General features: G+C 49.2%; 1 long non-coding RNA gene across 2 annotated transcripts in view; it reads right to left on the minus strand.

Annotated features, from left to right (window-relative positions):
• LOC137231580 (uncharacterized) overlaps nucleotides 1-20,865 on the minus strand; it is a 249,619-nt gene extending 228,754 nt beyond the window's left edge. For both annotated transcript variants that reach the window (XR_010946665.1, XR_010946666.1), the window contains exon 1: nucleotides 20,706-20,865. This is a non-coding gene — a long non-coding RNA (uncharacterized lncRNA). The remainder of the gene's footprint in view (nucleotides 1-20,705) is intronic.
• Between the last annotated feature and the right edge of the window lie 1,017 nt (nucleotides 20,866-21,882).

Below are 21,882 nucleotides of genomic sequence, written 5' to 3' on the forward strand. Positions count from 1 at the left end.
GTTCTGGCAGGGGCTCCTGAAGCAGGGGAACTTCCCCACTATGGCACAGAGCCCTTTAAGGAAGGGTCCCTGAAAAGTCTGCTCAACCCAGTTCACCCCAGCCCTGCTGAGAAACATGGCTGGGGGTACCCTGTGTTCCTCGTTTCTGAATCTCAGAACCTGTCCCGGTGCTTGGCATAGAGTAGACTCCTCGGCACATGTTTCAAGTTACAGGGAAATGACAGCACTGAGGAAGGAAGAAGGAATAACCACTTCTGGAAAACCACACCTCACCTCTGCTTGGGAAAGCTGGCCCCTGCAAAAAGATCCTGCTTTATTTCCCCACAGCGAGCTGGGCTCCTTAGTTTTTAATCTATTGGGAATCCTTATTACCAGCCTAGAATGCAGGGCTGGATAGAAAGAAAGGCTTAAATGGTTCTTTTATTTTCTGGCCATTTTCCTCTTTTGCCTCCCTCTTAAAAAAAAAAATAATAATAATGGGAGGGAGGGGGCAATTAAGGAGCTGAGGTTTTAAACCTTCCCAGAGGTCAAACAAATTGCATTTTTGCTACAAAGAGGGGGAGGGGGAGGGGAGGGGCAGATGGTAAATCGGCCCTGGAGACCCTTCCGTGATGTCTTTCACTGGGCCCCCAGCTGGCGAGACTGCAGCAGCGCGAGGGGCAGCCCCTCCAGTGGGCAGATCCGATCGCAAATAGAGAAACAAGGCGTGCCAGCAGGAGCCTCACCGGCTGGGAAATTATTTCCTAATAAAACTACAAAGGGAAGGACGATAACTGGGCACTGCTGACAAGTATTGTTGTCTTGTATCAAAATCTCTTTATAAACCTGTTTGAAGAACAGAGCTGGCTTCTCTTTGAAGTCCCATTTCAAAGCCTCAAAGCCATTGACTTGCAGGGTTCCCAGCTCCGGAGGGGGCGGCCAGGGAAAGAGAAGTCAGAGGAACTTAGCAAACTCTGGGCACAAACCGGTACTCGTGCTCTGGGACGAGTTTTTAGTTAGACTTCCCGACCAGGCGCGTTCTGCGGATGATCTCATTTAACACTGACGGCCCCGGGAGGTAGACAGTGTCGCCCCCAGCTGACAGATGAGGAAATGGGGGCCGAGCCCCCAGCTCTCAGGCTGACTCCAAACCAGGCTCATCCTCCAGCCCATGAAAGCCCGGCCTCTCCTCACCATACGTGGGCCAAGTTGCCACCCAGACCCTGATGGCTGGTTGCGTTGTTTCAGCAGCACCAAGCGAAGGTCAGGATAGAAAAAGAAAAGTAACAGCACAGGTTCTGTCTCCCAGCAAGCTCTCAAGTTTAGACGACACAGGCCTTCTACGCAGGCCCTATGGACACAGAGAGAGGATCCCTGCCTCAGTGTTCCCACACCCAGGTGGGAATCAGGCCACTAAGGGGCACAGACCAAGGCCCTTCCTGGAGGAAAGGAAAACCTCCTGTCGCCGCCCGGTTGAATTGTGTGCTCCTCCCCGCAAGGGTTGAAGTCTATCCCCCCTCCCCCAACCCGTACCTATGAATGTGGCTTAATTTGGAAAGAGGGCCTCTGCAGATGATCAAGTTAAGATGAGGTCAGCAGGGTGGGCCCTAATCCAGTATGACTGCTGCTCTTACACAAAGGGGAAACTGGGACACAGAGACAGACAGGCACAGAGGGAAGATGAAGTGAAGAAACAAGGAGAAAGCCACCTACAAATGCCCACAGGCACCAGAAGCTGGGAGAGAGGCCTGGACAGACTGTCCCTCACAGCCACAGAAGGAAACAACCCTACCGACCCCAGCCTCCAGACCGGGAGACAGGAAGTTCGTGTTGTTTAAGCCACTCTGATTGTGGTACCTGGTGACGGCAGCCCTGGCAAACGAATACACCTACCGACCTTGGACATACCTGCAAAGGTCAGCAGAAGAGAAAAGCTGTGCTGTTCCTGGACTGGAGCCTGGAGAGAGGAGAGCATATCCCTGCAGGCAATGCTCCTTCCTAGAGGGTGGAAAACAGGGTAGTAGGGAAGACCTACCCACACCTGGAACCGGAGAAGAGTTATGCTCCCGGCCTGGGGTAACGGCCACTTACCCGCCTCCAGTCCTGCCTGTGTCCTCACCAGCCTGCTGTGTCCGTCAAGTCCCTCTTCATCCAGAGCCCTCTCTCATCACCTGCCCCCAATTTCTATCTCCTTTTATCTTTCTGCACCACCTTCTCCCCAGTACCTCTCTCCAAAAGCAGGTCCATTAGTTCTCCAAATCAGTGGTTTCAAAGGCTGGGCCCTGAACCAGAAGCATTAGCAACAGCTGGGTAGAAATGCAAATTCCTGGGTCCCACCTGGAACCTGCAGAATCTGAAACTCCGGGGATGGAACCCAGCAAGCTGCTGTCAGGACACCCCACGACATCCTGATGTTTGAGAATCACTGTTTAGAAAAGTGGCCGGCAGCTAAATGTTGTTTTTCCTAAGATCACAGTCAAAATACACTGGAGTCAGGAATCAATTTCTTGTACAGACATGGGTATTTCATCATCACCACAATATTCCAACAGTTCATCCAGCTGAGGTTTAAGGCAAAATGATGACGTTTTCTTTGACGAGGCAGGCCACCTTCCCCACCTTCCCTCTTTACGCGTCTCCTTGAGGAGGTCCTAGGCCCAGTAAAAAGCTGTCCGCTTCTGATTTACCAGCAAGGTCACGGATCCTAAAACCCCTGCACTGTCAACACTTAGCTCAGGACTGAGCTCGGGGGTCTCTCGCAAGGTATGCATGAGACAAACAAGGGGAGTCCTCTTGTCTCGAGGAGATGAAGTTTTCATTGTTAGTTCTTCTATTTTTCTAGTATAAATTGGTGTGAAATTCTGTCCAGACTCGCTAGCCACTTTGGCGCTCCCTCCCACGCACATAACCCCAGGAACGCTCGCCCGGTGTTGGGACGCTGTTCCTCTCTCTTCCACTTCGGTAGGAAGGGGAATTTGTTGGCAAGACTATTTCCCTGACACAGGGCCATGGTTGCTAAATACTCTGCAGTCCTTTTGCCTCGTCATCCGAGCCTGGGAGGGGGGTTGGGGGATCGGCAGAAGACAACTGTCTTCAAACATCTTTTCTCCCGGATTTATACCTCGGAGACCTCACACCCATCAGGCAGCCTTGCCCAGCACGGGTCTCCTATGGACCCTTTCACTCTCTGCCTGGCTCTATCATAATTTTCTTCTTTGCCTTTACTGCCACCAGACACATTCCATCTATAACTGGGGAGTTGTTTGTGGTTTCTGGCATCTCCCTCAATTAGAATGTCAGCTCCACGAGCTACTGACGTGGATGGTTCGTGGCCGTTTCCCCCAAACCTGAGCAGACACGTGTAGGTGCCACGTCTTCCCAGGAGGCCCCGTTCTCCCTCCCCTAAGAGTCCCTGCCCATCCCACTCTTGAAGAGCAGACCCAAACCAACACCCTATTAGGAATCTCCCCTGAAACAAAACAACCGGCAAAACGGAAAGCTGCTGGGAGGAGCGTCCCTCAGGCCTGCGCCACCAGCGGGCTCCCTGCCACAAAAGTAACCCAGCCATCAGTTTAGCACAGATGCCACACTGGGACTCATAAACACATCACCTCAGCCGGCTTCTCGGGACTCCGCTGCCAAGGGAGCAAAGGCCAGGACCCCGGGCCGACAGAAAGACGTGGAAGGAGGAGGCAGGGTGTTGGGACAGGCATCTGCCGTCTCGGCAGAGAATCCTTGAATCCCTCGTGCCGTGCAAATGTGGTGCCGAGGAGGTCACTGCCTTCTGCCGGATTACTACCTCTGACATTTTATTCATAATAATTACAGAGCCTTTCCCCCTTCAAAGTGCTTTGCAAACAATAATTAATTAATTAACGCTCGTAACACCGTGGTGAGGTAGCTCGGTGTTATTCATTTATCTCTACAGTATATTATCATCCACTGTTTCCTCCCTCCCCACCAAAGCCGGTGAGCTCCTGTGCTGTGTTTCTGGGCCATTCTTCCCAGTTTCCTACTTCCGTATTCCACTCTGCTCAGCAACGATATGCCTCGGGGTTTGCCAGCCGTGCACACCCCGCTTCAGCCTGGAGACTCAGTTCGCTACAAAGCACCACCCCACTTGTCTGAGTCAGAGCTAAGGCCGTGGATTGTACTGTTTCCCTCCACGCCCGGAACTCCCACCCCCAACATCTCGCATTAACTCAATTCTCACCTCTCTCTCCGCCACCCCCTTTCATTCTCTCCTGTTCCTGCCGCATTTTCCCCATCTCCAACTTTGTCTTTTTTTTTATGAGTCCAGCACAAGCAGAGCTCTAATCCCCATCTTTCAGCTTGTCCTCGCCTCTGTGCTTCCTTCCATCTCTACACTTCTATCTACCATTGGCTCACCATTCATTCTCCTAGTTATCTGGATTTTAATTATGTAAATTAGACTTCTCTGAGGGGTGCTTAAAGGAAGGCTAACATTCAACTCCTCTCTCTCTCTGCTCCAACGCCTCGTTTTTTTAAATCTCATTTTCTTCCTGGTGTGTACTGCTCTCTCCCTGTCTAATCCCGTCACCCCACAGCCCATCCCTTTATCCTGTGCTTATTCCACCCCAGTCCTTGAGTGCCGACTACAGGCTAGGTTCTGTGCTAGAGTGCGGGCAGAGGGAGAAGGCAACGAAGATAAACTAGAACCCAGGCTTCAGCCTCAAGGAGGATGAGATAAGCACTGCAGTAGAAGGCTCTGAGAAGCTCTATGGGGATTCAAGGCAGTGATTAATCGCAATTCTGCCTATAGGAGTAGGAAGAGGGGAGGGGTCACAGAGATCTTCACAGAAGTGAGGACACTTGAAAGATGAGTGGGTTGGAACTTAACTGGCAGAAAAAGAGGGAAAGGGTGTCGCAGGCGTTGGGAACAGCGCGAACAGTGGGACGTAGGCACGGCCTTGGATTACTCAGCTTCTGAGTAATATGGCTTGGATAACCCAGCCTTTGATTTCACCTTGGGCCATCTGTAGGCAGGTCCTCCCCTGCCACCCACTGAAAGAAGAGAGGAGGGGAGGGGAAAAGATGAAAGTCACAAGCATGGAGGGGGCAAGGATTTTACCAAAGGTTTTATAGGGACAGAGAGCAGGGACGATCCACATCACATAGCAGGCAGCGTTTCTCTCCAAAAATCTCCCCTCCACATTTTGTCTTCCCCATCTAAAGTCCCTTGGAAACCAACCCAGATTATTCTTTCTCCGGATCACACAGCCTCCAGGGCCCAAACCGCAAATTTCCCCAGGCCTGTCACACACTCCCTTTCACAACCGGAGGTATTTCACTCTCTCACTCTTCGTCTCTTGCGTGCTCTCACTCCCTCACCTCAACTGTCTTCTTGGGGATAAACAAACAAAAAGGAGCTCTAGGTATTAGGATCTTGGCAGATTGGGAAGAATAATTATAAATATCAAATAATTTCTTCCTGTGATAAGTAATTTAGTCATTTTTATTTGTTGAATTACAAAGAGTCTGGTAGCATAGTATGTGGCTAAGGCATTGTGTGTGTGTGTGTGTGTGTGTGTGTCTGTGTCTGGCAAGGAGAGTGGACCTCAAACACCAGGCTAACAAGCTTGATTGGTTTCTGCAGGCACTGAGGATTGTATTCGCTTCCTATGGCTGCAATAACAAAGTACCACAAACAGTGTGGCTTATAACAGAAATTTATTGGCTCTTAGTCCTGGAGGCTGGAAGTCCAAAATCAAAGTGTCAGCAGGATGGGTTCCTTCTGAGGGCTGCAAGGGAGAATCCGTTCCATGCCTCTCTCCTAGTTTCTGGTAACAGCTGGCAATCCTTGGTGCTCCTTGGCTTGTACATATGTCACTCCAATCTCTGTCTCCCTCCTCACCTGGCCTTCTCCCTGGGTCTCTGTCTTCATGCATCCGTCCTCTTACTAGGACACCAGTCATGTTGCAAACTCCAATATGACCTCACCTTAACTAGTTACATCTGCGATGACCCTATTTTCAAATAAGGTCACACACTCTGAGGTTCTAGGAGCTAAGACTTCAGCACATCTTTTCGGGGGACACAATTCAACTTATAACAAGGCTCAATAGCAAGTTTTTAAGTAAATCAGGTAGTCACCTGAATAGATCCACAGGTAGTCACCTGAACAGATCCACATCTAGTCAGAAAGGCAATGGGGCTGCAGCAATGTGGAGGACAGATAAGGTGTCAGAGAGACTGGAGGGGAAGGCCACCAGAGGACAGTGGGACCATCAGGCCCACAGCTTCAGCGTTCCTTGACGTGCACCTGCACCCATACAACCCTCCGAGCAATCCCCAGTCTCCTGCTCTCCATCCACCTCTCAGCGAGTCTCCAGTGTTATAAACGGTCCTATCGAGTACAGTCATCGTGGGGTGCATTGCTTCTCGACACTTATCCATCCTGCAGAACTGCCACTTTGCATCCTTTGACCACCATCCCCCCATTTCCCTCACCTCCCTGCTCCTGGTAACCACCGTTCTACTTTCTGCCTCTATGAGTTTGACTTTTTTAGATGCCACATATGAGATGGTGCAGTTTTCTCCTGTGTCTGGTTTACTGCACTGAGCATAACGTCCTCCAGGTTTACCCATGCTGCAAACGGCAGGGCCTCCCCCTTTTAAGGCTGAATTATATACATAATAATATTTATATGTACATAAAATCAGGTATCTCACATCTTCTTTATCCATTAGATCTGTCGATGGACACTGACGTTGTTTCCACGTCTTAGCTATTGTGAATAATGATGCAATGAACATGGGAACACAGATACCTCTTCAAGACACTGATTTCACATCCTTTGGGGTATGTACCCAGAAGAGAGGTTGCTAGATCACATGGCAGGTCTAGTTTTAGTTTTTAAGGAAACGTCATACTGTTTTCCGTAATGGCTCTACCAATTTACGTCCCACCAGCACTGTATAAGGGTTCTCTTTGCTCCACATCCTTGTCAACACTTGTTATCTTTTTTCTTTTGATAACAGTCCTCCTAACAGGTGTGAGGTGGTACCTCCATCTTAGCCATATTTAAGTGTACATATCAACAGTGTTAAGTACATTCAGGCTGTTGTGCAACTTATCTCCAGAACTCTTCATCTTGCAAAACAGAAACTCTACCTGTTAACAGCTACCCAATCCCGCTATGACCCAATGGCTGGCAACCACCATTCTACTTTCTGTCTCTATGATTTGACTGCTCTGTGTATTCCCAACCCCCGCCTTTATTATTGTGCATGACTGTGTCATGAGTTTAGCACCAGAGTCTACCTCTCCAGTGTGCAGAACATTTTTAGTTTAAACTATCTTAGTCCCACTCTGAGCTCCCATCCTGGGGCAGTGGCAGAAATTCCAGTATAGTCATCACTGGGCCCACCTGCTCAGGGCGAGTGTGCAGTGACCAGGCCTCCTCCATCACCAAAGCACTAGGGAGTCCCCTCCCCTCACTGGTCATGTCTTCTTGGTCCCCAAATTCCCCCGTTGCCCCAATCCACCTGGGCCTCCAGGGCCAGCGGCTCCCGTGTCTCAGGGTCTCATCCGGGGAGTTTGGGGCGAGGCTGGGATGCCCTGTGCCTTGCCAGCCCCTCTAGGTCTGCTACACCACACCTTTGTGATCTTTCCACATTTCCTCACCTCTCTGCCTTCCTGCCTCTCCTTCATCACCCTCAAAGCCCTCTCTCACTCAGCCTCTTGCCCGCAGAATCATGTCCCTTTTCTCCTGATGCCCTCGAAGGCGTCCTCTCTCTCCCCTGTACCCCTGGTATCCCTAGCATCCTTTCTTCAAAGAGCCTGGGAATTTTACAGAAGCCTTTGACTTCAAGCAGCTTCTGTTTTCTGCCCTGAAAATATCCTGAGGCAAGGACAGCAAAGCACGCATCTACCTGTTGATCTGAGGGAACATAAAAATAGAGCAAAATACAAAACAATCACTCAAAGTCTCTTTTGCCATATTTATATGTTTTCATACTTTTCTCCCTGCTAGACTGGACACACATTTAGCACTGGATGTCATCTCCTCTTTGTATCTCTAGTATCTCTGCAATCAGAGCAGCTCTCAACAGACAGTGTGGATACAGAGGAATGAGGGTAGCGCAGGACTTGTCAGCCCCAGCTTTCTCTCCCTTCAACAGGCACAGAGATGCGCCAAAGACCCACTCTGTGGGCTCCGGCAGAGGATATGTAAGCGTAATCCTACTACCTACAGTATTTATTTTATCCTTGGGTTTCCTCAACTAAAAAGGTGTGCACAATTCAAGCTTTTTTAAAAACAGAAAAATATATTTTATTTTAAAATCTGGGTCATTGGGAGAGAGGGCGGGCAGAGAAACAATGATCTCCTCACGCTACAAGACAGCGTGAACGCTCTGCTCTCACAGTACAGCAGGGAACTACTTGTCTCCACCCTCAACCCGCGCCCCCATGCCCAGTACTAACCCCGGAATGGGAGAAGAACGCACCATGTTCATTCTTCTTATGGGGCTCTGCTCTGGGAAAGAGTAACAAGAGGGAGAGGAGGGAATGGATTAACAGATAAAGGATTTCCTGTTACAACTGGGAGCAAACCCTGGATGCACAAGGGCATTAGATTACCCCTTGGCAATTGAAGACCTGCTCTTTGTCAGGCCCAGTTGAGAGTCCGGGAAGCCACAGTCTTCCGCAAGCTTGGCCAGCTCAGATGGAAAGAAAGCTATGTGGTGCTCAGATCTCGCAGGAAACCTCGGCTCCTGCAGTGGGGCAGCGTCCAGACGGGGCTCCCTGGTCTGGCCATCTGGAATGGCCAGCTCTATTTACTGACCCCAATTCATCCTCTCCTATTCACTTCAGAGGATGCCCCATGAGGGAAAGAGACAAAAAGCCATCAGGGGGATCTGGGGGAAGGGAGGGAACTGGCTAAATAATTAGCCCTCCAACCTTCAAAGTACTCTATAATCATTAATTAATCCACCCAACTGGGATCTACGGGCAGATGGATGCTTACCGACCGCCCTGACACACCCATTGCTAAATGCAGCCTGGGGGCTGAGCAAACGCACACAGGAGCCAGTGGTGCACCTGACGGGGTGTGGGGATCAAGACCACGATGCTTTGGCTCCAGATTTGCTGTTAATAATAATCTTTGGCTAAAACCTGAATGAGGCGACAAAAGGGAGCCCAGAAGACTTTTGAGAAAGAATTCACCCTAAGGCTGGGGGAAATAGAACCAGTGGGTGGGCTTCCACTCCAAAGGCCAGGAGTCAAGGGTGTGATGGCCCTGAGTCTGCAAGGAGGCTGCCCCCACGAGAGTGTATCTGAGTCCTCGCTGGGCATCTCCCTGAGGAAGGAGACTTCTCCTGAAACCATGAGGACCACTGACGGGTCCCACCAGCAGCCTTAACAGCAGCTGGCACCGCCTTGATCAGAACCAAGGAAGACGCCCAGGGAAGATGACCCAGACAGACACACGTGTTTGAATTGCAGGAGCCAACCCGCCCCGTCCCTCTACTGTGGAGCCTGCCACAGGGAAATCTGTCTCTCTGGGGGTGATTCTAGATTGTTCTGTCCACACCTTTTTACCAGGTCTCCCATCTACCACTGTGCAGTCCCCGCAATAAAATAAGGTTTCAGCCTAATATTTTTTCACCACATATGAGCTCACACTTCCAAATTCTCTATTTTCACCGATGCCTAGAAAGGACAATGAGTGTGGAGACTGAGACGTTGACAAGGAGAGAAACTGCTAATTTCTCAAGATTCACGAGGAATTATTCATCCCAGCAAATTCACGGAAATGCCCGGCCCCCAGGCAGGTATACCCCCCAACTCAAGTTCAATGTCTTAAAGTTTTCTGGACTTAAGGAGAGTGAGTCATACCAACAAAACCTACAAGAAACTGAGATGTAGCATCAAAGTGAATTATATTACAATCACTATCATTACCGGACCCTTATTGTGGAGGAGGCATTCAGCAGAGCACTCGTCAATATTATGTCTTATTCTCCTTATTCCTCTCGCTCACCCTGTGACATGGGACTCTTCCCACCCCCATCTTTCTCAAGCGGATACTGAACTTCCCAGAGTACAAGACCCTGCTCCAGTCCTCCCCTACTGTAAATGGAACAGCTGGTCTTCAAGCTCACGAATGACTCCCACGTCCAAGTTCTGACCACTCCTCTGTGTTGCCAAGACAAGTGTTAAGTGCCAAGCCCAAGAGGTCCCCAGGCCACCGTGTCCCATGTCTTCCGCCTGCAGGCAGGCTCTGTGGAGAGTCAGATTTTCAGAAGGTTGCTCACCGTCGATGCAATGTAAAAAGGGGAAGCACTGTGATTTGAGAATTTCAAGGCTTCCTCCATTTTTACAGCCCTCTTCCCACTGCGGGTACCTGCCAGGCCATCCCTCACAGAGCAACCGCCCTCTCGCACTCAGGGGGGTCCTGTCCAGGCTGCCTTGTGAGGCTCTCTTTTCTGTTTTTCCACTGAGGGTCACCACACGCTTCTGAGGAACTGGCTGACAGCACAGCCACATTCAGGCCTTATTCCTGTTGTTTGCTGCTCGTCTGTCTCTTTAAGGAGTCTTTGCAAACCTATGTTCTACAATAATCTGTGCCAATAATGGGGGAGATGCTGCATGATTCCACTCATATGAGGTACCACAATGGGCAAATCCATAGAGGTCAGCAGGGGCAGGGAGCAGGGAGTGTTAGTATTAAATGGGCACAGAGATTAGGTTGAAGATGAGAAGTTTGGGTACAGATAGTGGCGATGGTTACACAATGTTGGGAATGTATTTAATATCACTGACTTGTATGCTTGTGAACGGTTAAAATGATCAATGTTATGTTATGTATATTTCACCACGGTAAAAAAGAAATGAAATTCTAATACATGGTACACATGGATGAACCTTGAAGATGTTATGTCAAGTGAAATAAGCCAGACACAAAAGGACAAATGCTGTATGATTCCTTTGCATGAGGCACCTAGAGTGGTCCAAATTCACAGAGGCAGAAAGTAGAACGGTGGTTGCCAGGGGCTGGGAGGAGGGGGCAATGGGGGGTTATTGTTCATGGGGACAGAGTTTCAGACGGGGAAGATGAAGAAGGTTTGGAGATGGATGGTGGTGGCGGATGCACAACAACGTGCATGGCCTTGATGCCGCTGAACTGTACACTTTAAAACGGTTAAAACGGTAAACTTTATGTTACATATATTTTACCACAGTAAAATTTTTTGTCTTAAATGAGGGGGAGGCTGCTTTGTCCAGCACACCCTCGAAAGGAGTCTCCCCAGAGCTCCCCCTCCACTAGCCTCCAACTTCTGGGAGGGGCTCCCGATTCCCGAGGGATGGAAGGGCGTAGCCAGGCAGGACCCAAGGCCGAGAGCGGCACAGCTCTCATGGGCTCCAGGAGCCCCAGGATCTCTGCAGGATTGGCTGTGCGTGGCGCCCCTCTTCCAGGGCCGCGAGCCCCCGTCTCCCTGGCTCAGTGTCTGGCTAAGGAGCTGTGTTCTTGGAGGTTGTCAGGGAACTGCTCTTGGTGAGTTTATAGCTCCAGAAATCTTTGTAATCTTGTTTCTATTACCACCATCCCTGCTCTCAGAAAACTCAATATTCCCAACTCTCAATTTACAAACAGATAAACCCTGATTGCAATTCTTCAGGGTGCTTTCCCTGAAAATGAGCCTACCTTCTATTTAAGCTACAACAATAACTTCTTTAGAATACCCAGACTCCACTCTCAAGAGCATGCACTTCTCGTAAAGTAAGACACACTGACAACTCTCCTGGAGCTCCAAGCACGACGGTCACCATCACCTATCCCAGCCCAGAGAAGGCGGCAGGCATGTCCACATCCCTCCCACCGCCGGGCGACGACCCCAGCAAGAGCCCAACTTGCAGCCTGCAGGCTCTAGCCCTCCTCAGAGACATGTAGAGCTGCTGAGCATCCCCTCTGGAAGAGCCCTGAAAGCCCTGGTGAGAAAGGCACCCCACCCCTACCCGGGGGCTCACAGTCCCCCAGCAGGGGAACAAGGACCACGGCAGGTGGCACGTGACACCAGGAGCCCTCAGGGCCCGGAAGCCCATGCAGAAATTTACCCAGGGATGCCAGGCCTCTTGGAAACCCAGAGCTGGCAGGGAGGAGAGGCCATCCCAAGACACCGCGTTCAGACTCCGCTAGACCACGGCTTCCTGATAGCGGCGGCCCCAAACCGCACCCCTCCACCCCCGGCCGCCCCCCCGGCTCGGGCTCTCCTGCAGCAGGTGGAGAGCTTCAGAGTGCTGGTTTTAGGACTGGAGCTGTCGGCTGGAGAGACACATTTTAAAATTCATGACCTTTCCTATCAGGGTTCGGAAATGGATCAGACTCCAAGACGAAAGCTGAGTTTATTCTTTTACTGGTCCTGGCGGTCCCCTCCCATCTCCCACTTCACCCGCCTCTCTGCTTCTTCCTCCTGGAGTTTGCATTGTCCGCCAGGATCTTTTGCATTGATCCTAGTTTTAATCCCACCTCCCCCGCCAGAAGCCAAAGCAAAATGAAACTTCTGTTTCCAAACAGAGCGTGTGCCGCCTGACTATACAAGGTGTCTCCCTCCGTCAGGTGGGTCAGGGCCGTGGAAGGTGAGGCTGCGCAGCCAGGGTAGAGCAGGGGTTTGAGCAGAACGAGAGTCGGCTGGGGCTGTGGCGATTGCCTTTGCCCAGGAAAGGCATGGGATGGGGGCCCACCTGAGGCTGGCGGAGGTGGGGCCCAGCTCGGGCCCAGCAGACGGGCTGGCAGCCACCCGGCGCCACAGACCCTGCCAAGGAAAATTAAAGAGCAGCGTGTTTGCTTCTTGCCACGAGGATAAACAACAACAAAGACTCTCTGGTGGAATTCGTGCCTTGCCATTTCAGTCAGCTGTCCTCAGCTGCCCCCTCGCGTGGTTGTTCCTCTTCTTGGGCCTCCACGGACAGCGCCCACACCTAGCATCCTAGTTTATCCTGGGAATCAGGAAAGATCAACCTCCTCCCAGACTCGGCGGCCACTGAGAAGGTCCACGGACTTTACTGCAGCCCCAGGAGAAGTAAATGGAAGAGAAGCAAACGCTGCAGCTGCAGGAGCCTTGGCCTAGGGACAGAAATGACATGTCCCAGCCAAGATGAGAGCAAGCATTTCCATTTCCGGGGAGGAATGATAGGTAATACTTTGCCAGAGTGTACCTGTGCCGGGCAAGTTCTAAGCTCTGTAACTACATCAACTCATCCTCTCCTCACGTCCACCTTATGAGGCAGATCTCAATAGCCACACATGATGGTTAATTTCAGGAGTCAGCTCAGCTGGACCAGCGTCTCCAGGTACCTGGTCAGACAACCAGACTAGATATTGCCGGGAAGGTAATTTTTATACCAATGAGATTAGCATTTAAGTCAGTGGACTTTGAGTAAAGCAGGTTACACTCCATCATGTGGGTGGGCCTCGTTCAATCGGTGGAAGGTCTTAAGAGAGAAAAGACTGAGGACCTCCTGGGAAAAGAGAATTCTGCCTCCAGACGGCCTTAGGACTCAAACTGCAATATCAGCTCTTCCCTGGGTCTCCAGCCTGGCTAGCCTGCTCTGCAGATTTCAGACGTGTCAGCCTCCACAAACACTTGAGCCAATTCCGTAATTAATTCCCCCCTCTCTCTCTCTCTCTCTCTACATATATACACACACACACACTATTGGTTCTGTTTCTCTGTAGAACCCTAATACACCCCACTTTACAGATGAGGAAACTGAGGCACAGAGAAGTTAGCTCCCTTGCCCAAGGTTTCAAGGCCAGTAAATGGTGAAGACAGGATAGGAATGCATCCTGCCTGGCTCCAGAAACCGCTCACTTCCCCCAAACTGCTGCTTCTCTCAGCCACATCTCCATCAGCAAACCAAAGCGGGGAGGGAAATGTAGTGGAAAATGCGTTCAAGTAAAATGGAGCTGGTTCCGTGGACTTAGACAGGACAGACTTTGAAATCAATGAGATTTGTTTTCAATCTAGGCTTCATTTTGATGTCTGTGACTTTGAGCATAGGATGGAAATCTCTCTGGGCCTCCATTTTACTAATCTGCAAAGTGCCATAAAAACTTTACAAGGGGGCTTCCCTGGTGGCGCAGGGGTTGGGAGTCCGCCTGCCGATGCAGGGGACGCGGGTTCATGCCCCAGTCCGGGAAGATCCCACGTGCCGCGGAGCGGCTGGGCCCGTGAGCCATGGCCGCTGAGCCTGCGCGTCCGGAGCCTGTGCTCCGCAACGGGAGAGGCCACAAGAGTGAGAGGCCCCCGTACCGCAAAAAGAAAAAAAAAAAACTTTACAAGGTTACTGAGGGATTAAATGGGATAATTTTGTAGGCATACAATATTTCTATTATGTGAATGAAATCACATGGATTGTCTGATTAGACAACGGCTCCAGACTCAACTGTTTTAAGCCTTCCCTTGCTTGACTTACGCGAGATGCAATCTTCTACAATTAACTCTCTCCCAAGTATGTTTCAGTTCCTCAGGGGCCCTGACCTGAGTCCATCTCAGGGGCAGGGCTCCCACAGGTGGAGGTCACACCCACCTTGAGTTACTACCTCTGATCTTAGCAGCTGCCACCCAGAGCACAGCTGCACCTACTGCAGGTCCGGGCTGTGTTCCAATGTGGGATCATCAGTCCCAGACTCTCACTGGCCTTCCTCCTTGGGCTTCCCGCTGGGCCTGCTAAGCATCTCAGATACCTTGCTCGTGGGGACTGCTCACCCAGGGCCCTCCCCTCCTCGTCTCCTATCCTACCCACCAGTCTATACCGTCTGTCTCTGCATGCCCACAGCCTAAAGGTGAACAGGGCTCATGCATTTCTCTCTCAGGGGAAACACACATGCACAAAAGGATATACAGGTAGAGGAAACTTCACCGGCAACATTTCTGTGACAGACCAAACCAGGCCAAAAGAACAAGGAGCCTTGCTTGTCTGGGGTAGTTGTTTTGTTGTGTTTGTTTGCCTTTCAGCTTTGTTCCCCTTGTTGCTTCCCTTATATGTTGGAGACATTCCATGGCAAAATTCTTGACCTGCGTTTGCTTATTTAATCCTCCCAACACCTCTGTCGTACCGTTATTGTTCCCACTTTATGGATGAAAAAAATGAGGATCAAAGGAGAGAATCAACATGCCATTGCTTCACAAATAGTGCCAGAGCCTAGGCTTGTCTGGCTCCAGAGCCCTCGTCCTTAACCACTATGCTGCCCCTTTATAATGGGTATGTCTATCTATCACCGACAAATATTAGTTACTTTCTTGGGAGGCAAGAGACATTACTTCTATCCCAGCTCTGTCTATTAGAAGTCAAATGACTTTGAACAAGTCACTCAGTCCTTCAGGCTCAGTTTCCTCATCAATAAATGGAGAGAAATGGAATAGAAGAAGCAAATGGTCTCTTGAAGCTCTCAACATTTACAATTCTAAGAATTAATGGCCAGAGAGCCTAAACTAATACATTTACACCATGTCCTCTTCAACTGGTACTCAGCATTAGGGAAAATTCTTAGAAACAGAAATAAACAAAAACATTAGGTATAAGCCATCTATTAGATCTACAGATTACGTTGCAAAATTTATTGTGCTCTTTTTTCTTTGAATGGGAACATCTAGATCTAGGATATATAGTCATAATACTGCGGAGATACGAGTTATTACTGACTGGCCAAACACATGCCCAATTCCAAGAATCTTCTCCGAAACCACATGCTTGACAATGCTTATACTTAAATCCCCCCTTCACCCAATAAGCAATATGGAAAAACATCTGTCTTTTTTATTTCAAAATAAACATTGAGAATTTCTCTTTTTAAAATGGTGAAAACAATCACGGAGATAAGTATAACAACAAAGTCTTGGAGAAGAAATAAAAGAGAATGGGAGAAAAACTTGATGTGACTTTGTCTCTTTGTACTCACCCTGTTCCTTTTGGCTTAATGCCACCTCCTACAGCACAGAATTGGAACCCAGGGCAGATGAAGTCTTAGCCCTCTGGATGGGTAAAGGCACTTCCCAACATTATCAGGGAGGAAATGTTGGGGATGCCTGTCAGCCCACTGAAATCAATTCACGTCAACACACACATTGCTCCTTCTTATTCCCTACACCTGGGCCTTGGACACTTTCGCCCTAACTGGATAAGCAGTTTATAATTTTGATTAGGAACGCCAGTGCATCAATCAGAAGGCACTCCACAACCCACTCTAGTGCACACACTCCAGAAATCTCTCTCCTCTTTAATTTTTCATTTTCAGCCATCTTTAATTCATTCACGTATTTATTTATGTATCGCAAATGCACAACAGAAGTGTTCCCATAGGGGCAAATTCCAAAAGAGAGTAAACCTTCATTTGTTCTCTCTACAAATATTTACCATGGGCCTACTACGTCAGGAGGTGCCTGTACAGAAACAAAATAGACAGTCGCTGCCTTAAAGAACCACCTGAAGGGGTCAACCGGGCGATCACCTCCTCCAGGTTGCCTTCCCCAGCATCCGGGTCAAGACAGAGGAGAAGCACCCCCTCAGGGTTCCATGGCATTGGGTCCTTCACATCCATGACCTGCATCCCCTGGAGCGTAAGGCAGGCTCTCCTTGCTTCAGATCCAGTGGGAGAGTTTTAAATAGGACGCATCTCACCACATCCTTGGACAAAGCATTGCAATAACGATGATGACGATAATGAAGACATTGATGATGACATAATGAAAAGAAATGTAATCCCCTTTTCTAGAAGTACTGCTTGCCTATCTCCTTCTGCCCCAAGTCCCTGGATGTGCCTACCTGCACACTTAGAGGGGCATCTGAGAGGATGCCAAGACAGCAGTGTGATGCCAGTTTCTCGTGGGGCACTGCTCTCTGATGTGTACCATCCTGACTAATGTACTTCAGCTGTATCGGAATGAAAAATGAATAGGAAGTAGATCTTGCTGCTGAAACATATGTGTCAGAAAATCATTGAGTATTAAATTACAGCAATAAAACGAATCAGAACTAATTTTGCAAATTAAGATCCAATAAATTGTTTTCATAGCCACACCTTTTCTTTAAAACAAAATACAGCAAAATAAGATTGAGCCTAACAGTATTAAACCTGAGTGTAAGGGGGTGGGGTGGTGTGAGAATATGTATAGAACCAGAAATTTCAATATGACAAACAGATTAGCATTTTGGAGGGTTGGGGGTGGAGGTTGTCTGGCATGTGTGCCGAACAGCATAATGATCAGGTTTTGAATTGACATACCTATGTATTTTATATGTAAAATTTATGTATACTTATTCCCCTTCCTCTCTTCTGCTCCCCCCCACTCACCTGCCCACTCCCAAGACAAGGTTCTGCTGACACAAGAACTAGTAAATTTCTAAATTTCTGACAACCGCTTATTTTTAGAAGAGACTATCACTGTCGGTCAAATTAACTCTGAAGCTATAAACAAAACTTTAGAGCTGTGCCTGATCTGGAGAATAACAGGATATCTCCCTCCACCCTCCAGCCGGAGAAAGAGGCTGTAATTAGATCATTGTCCGGAATCGCCATAAAGGGGGCGGGGCGGCAGACATGCTCCCTTTCAACCTTTCCAGGGAGATCTTGGGGGCAGATGTTAATTAATTCACTTCTACCATCTCCTGGGAACAGGGTTGAGCACAACACCTCGTTCCAAAAGGGACACTGAGGAAAAAGTTGAAATGCCCTGGCCAAGGACTCACAGACAGGGTCCACCAAGAAGAGGGAAAAACAGGATTCACCCCCTGCTGTCACATTCCTCCAGGCTCAGGCTCTGGCAGAACTGCGGGAAGTGGCTCTGCTCTACTCCACCCGTGGAACCAAACTATTTATAGCCACACAATCATTATAAATTACGCTGTTTATAACATCGAACCTTGGCCCTGCATTAATTAAAACTGTAAACTGGCAGCTATAAATAACTCTGTTATATGCTCAAGTGTGGCTACTGACTGATACTTCCTCAAATTGTGACAAATAATGACAAGTTTGTTTAACAAACATCCCACTGACATTCATCTGATTTTGAGTAAGGGGTGCTGCTTTTTTAATTTGGTCCCTAAAGGCCAGGGTCTGGGGAACTTCCTTTATTCTTTCCCTCCCTCACCTCCTGCACCAGGAGACTGTCCTGTGTGTAGCTGTTTCCCCCCCTAATCACTGGAAGGGATTTGGGGCCGTTTAAGTGGAAGCTTATTAAATCCACTGCTTCTCTCACGGGATGGTTCTGCTATAGGGGCTTCGCAAGGGTCTGGGGAGTTTTGTTAATGACACAACAGCGACAGAGAGGGGGAGGGGAATGTGGGCCAGACCTGGTGTTGGATAAAGGTGGGGAGGCATTCGGAAGGGAAAGGCAGATGTGTCGGATTGTTGGAACCTGCCTGCAAGGGAGACCTGAAAACCTAGAGATGCTGGAAGTGAATCGATAGAAGACAAGACTCTGGACAGAGGGATTTACCTCCCAAGGCCCCTGACCTGAGAGACCTTGAATAGTCCTAGATTGGGGTCCGCAAGGCTTGGGTGCCCTGTCTAGGTGAACCGACAGTGGTGTACGTCAGGAGTCACATGGGATTTCAGAGCTCTGGGGGGCCTTTGGGATTGTCTGCTGTAACCCAGTCATTTTACAGGTCGGAAAAGTTGAGCCAAAGAGGCTCCCACAACTAGTTAGTGCAGAACTAGACTAGAACTCAGCTCTCTGGGCTCCGGGCCGGGGGGCTTCTCCCATCATCATTAAGGTAATTAATATATGTAAAGTGTTTGGAACCGTTCCCGGCCCTCCGTGAGCACTTCCTGAGTGCTAGCAATTGTGGGAGTGGTGCACATCAGCCCGTTCTTCTGACTGCTAGACTCCGTATTAGCTCTTTAAAAGGAACTCTTCCATGGCTCCCCACCTTCCGTGTTCCACGTCTTCTCTGTCTGATTTTGTTTGTTTGTTTTTTGCGGTACGCGGGCCTCTCACTCTTGTGGCCTCTCCCGCTGCGGAGCACAGGCTCTGGACGCGCAGGCTCAGCGGCCATGGCTCACGGGCCCAGCCGCTCCGCGGCATGTGGGATCTTCCCGGACCGGGGCACGAACCCATGTCCCCCGCATCGGCAGGCGGACTCTCAACCACTGCGCCACCAGGGAAGCCCCTTCTCTGTCTGATTTAACCCCTAATTATAACATGTACACAAGCTCACCTCCCCAGCCCCACTTTTCCCAGTCTATCCGAAACAGAGCTTTCAGGTCACTCTCTGGTCCCAAGCGCAGGGCCCACACCTGAGTGAGCAGCTCCATAAATGTCTAATCTCAGGTGCTTCACCTCCTTCACCCTATAGCCTTGACCCTGCCTCTTCCTCCACCAGAATAAAAACCCACCCACGTGTTCCGTTGGTTCGGTGTCTGCCAAGTGTGCTACAGACTTCTCAGGCTGGCTAACGACATTACAGGTCCCACCTACTTCTCCAGTCCAAATCTATGCTTTAGCTCAAAGTGGACTCCTTGCTCCTCCCAAAACATACAGCCTGAGTTAATTTCCCCGTTGCCTTTGACAAGGGAGCCCTCCCTTTACATTTCAAAACCCTGACCTTCTTTCAAGACTTGTTGTAAATGCCTACGGTAGTCTTTGCTGATGGATCAGGCAGCTGTGACATCCTTTCCTCGGAAGTCCCATTACCCTTATTTGTGTGTCTCTTTCAACACCAGCCTGTCTTAATCCTGCCTTGCAGTTACCGTGCACGTGCTTATGTTTAATCCTCTTTCCTACTGGTAAGGGGAACTCTTTCTTAATCATTTTGGTATCTAGCATAGTGTATATTTAGAAAAGGGTAAAACATTTAAAAACTCCACTTTCTAAAAGTGCAAGCAGAAACAAAAAAGACTTTGAAAGTGATAAATAACATATCAGCTAGTAAATATTTGCTGAGATGTGTAAATAAACAGCAAAACCTATCATGGGTGCAGGCGTTTCACGGCAGCCCAGCCTCGTGCCGTTCCAGGAAAGCTACATAAGGGATGCCCACTTGCAAATGGGCACGTCCTCTGTGCTGATGACAGATGCAAATGCTTGCAAGGTACCAAGAGAACCGGAAATGAAAAAGGCCAAACAACTGGGCAACCCGGCAGTTAAACAAGCTGGGGGAGAAAAGGGGTAAGTATCTAATCAACCCATCAGTCAGCCGCCCTCAAACATTTATTTAGAGCCTGCCTGCAACCTACCGGACATAGAACTACCAGCAAAGAATAGATGTTTTCAAACAAACAGACTCACAGAAAAGGAAATCAGATCTGTGGTCCCCAGAGGCTGGGGTGGAGAGAGGGGCAATTGGATGAAGGTGGTCAAAAGATACAAATTTCCTGATGGATGTAAGTCAAATCATCATGCTGTACACCTTAACCTTATACAGTTCTGTATGTCAATTATACCTCAATAAAACAGGATTTAAAAAAGAATAGATGTTTTCCCCACTTTCTAGAATTGTCAGCTCCACTTGCTACATTCTTCCCCACTCCTGAAGCTTTTATAACACTAAGACCCATGGAACCCAAAGTCTCTCGTCAGCCCCCAAATTCTTATCTCTACGATGAGAGCATTAGCCAAGCTTCCCCCGGCCTCCCAGCGGGTTCCACATCCACGTGCATGTCAGCCCTGGCCCATCGGCCCCCTGCAGCCTGCCAGGGCCCTGGGTTCTTTAAGGTCCCCTTAACACTCCACGGACACAGGACAGCACTCACCATGTCAGGACTAACCCATCCCCGGAGGAGAAGCAGGTAAGAAAACTTTCAGCTGACAAGCTAACCACCAAAGAGGAAAAGCACAAACTGAACATTCCTACGAGAGTCTTCTTTCTTCCTCAAAAGTGACACAAGAAGGAAGGCGCCAGGCAGGACAGAGGCTTTGGGTCCCTTTGTGCGCTTCTGTATTAACACAGTCACACTTTGCTATGCAGATGTCACTTCCAATAAACACCAGGGCTTTGCCGGGCTGGGACTCTAATTGAAGGGATTGTTACTGTTGCTGAATGGCTGGGGAATTAATTAATGCCGAGCCAACCACTTCATAAATGCCTGCTTTGTGAGCGGTCCCAGCATCCTGGGGACCACAACTCCTGTGGTCAGCGCAGCCCCAGGCCTCTGTGTCAGCAAATGATATTTATTATTGCCGTCAGCCGCTTTCTAAAACCACCAGAAGGAGGCCTCACCTGGAGCCTGGTGGACACAGCCAACCATCCTCCCATTTCTCTAGGGCTGAGCACGCAGTGTTAGAAAAAGCGCCCCTGGACTTTTCATGCAAGACCTGACTTAGTTTTTGAAGAAAGGCTTCGTTTGCAAGTCGTAAAGACAGGAACAGGCACGCAATCAGATAAAAAGCTTTTCTCAATCCACTCTATTCCTCATTTGGTTACTTGAGGTCTACGCAGATAAAAAAACAGAGGCACACACTCGAGCTGGAAACACACACACACACACACACACACACACACACACACACACACACACGGAGAGTCTCTGATCTGCATTACTCCCAGTCTTCACCTAATTTAAAAATCAGCTCCAACTTGAATGCAGCAAATGGACTCTTCAGGTTAACTTACTTCCTAGGAATATAGAAGGGAAAAAGGAAGTGGTGAGTCAACACGCAAGCTCTCTGCCTGACACATACACACCTCACGGAATACACATGGGGTGGGCGGTTTTATTTTTCCCCCAGAAAATCAGTCCCCGGTTCTGCTGACATCGCATGTCCAGGCCCCACATCTGTTTTTGCTGCGGTGGCTTTGTAGTCCCCTCAGTCTAAACTGCCGTGGATGCAGTCCTGAAAACTCCCTTTAAAATTAAAAAAAAAAGTGCCACAATGCTAACAGTGGAGGAACTGAGGAAGTTTTTTTCTTCGTACTTTGTTGTGATATCT

This window comes from Pseudorca crassidens, chromosome 10, assembly GCF_039906515.1.
Source record: "Pseudorca crassidens isolate mPseCra1 chromosome 10, mPseCra1.hap1, whole genome shotgun sequence".
NCBI lineage: Eukaryota > Metazoa > Chordata > Mammalia > Artiodactyla > Delphinidae > Pseudorca > Pseudorca crassidens.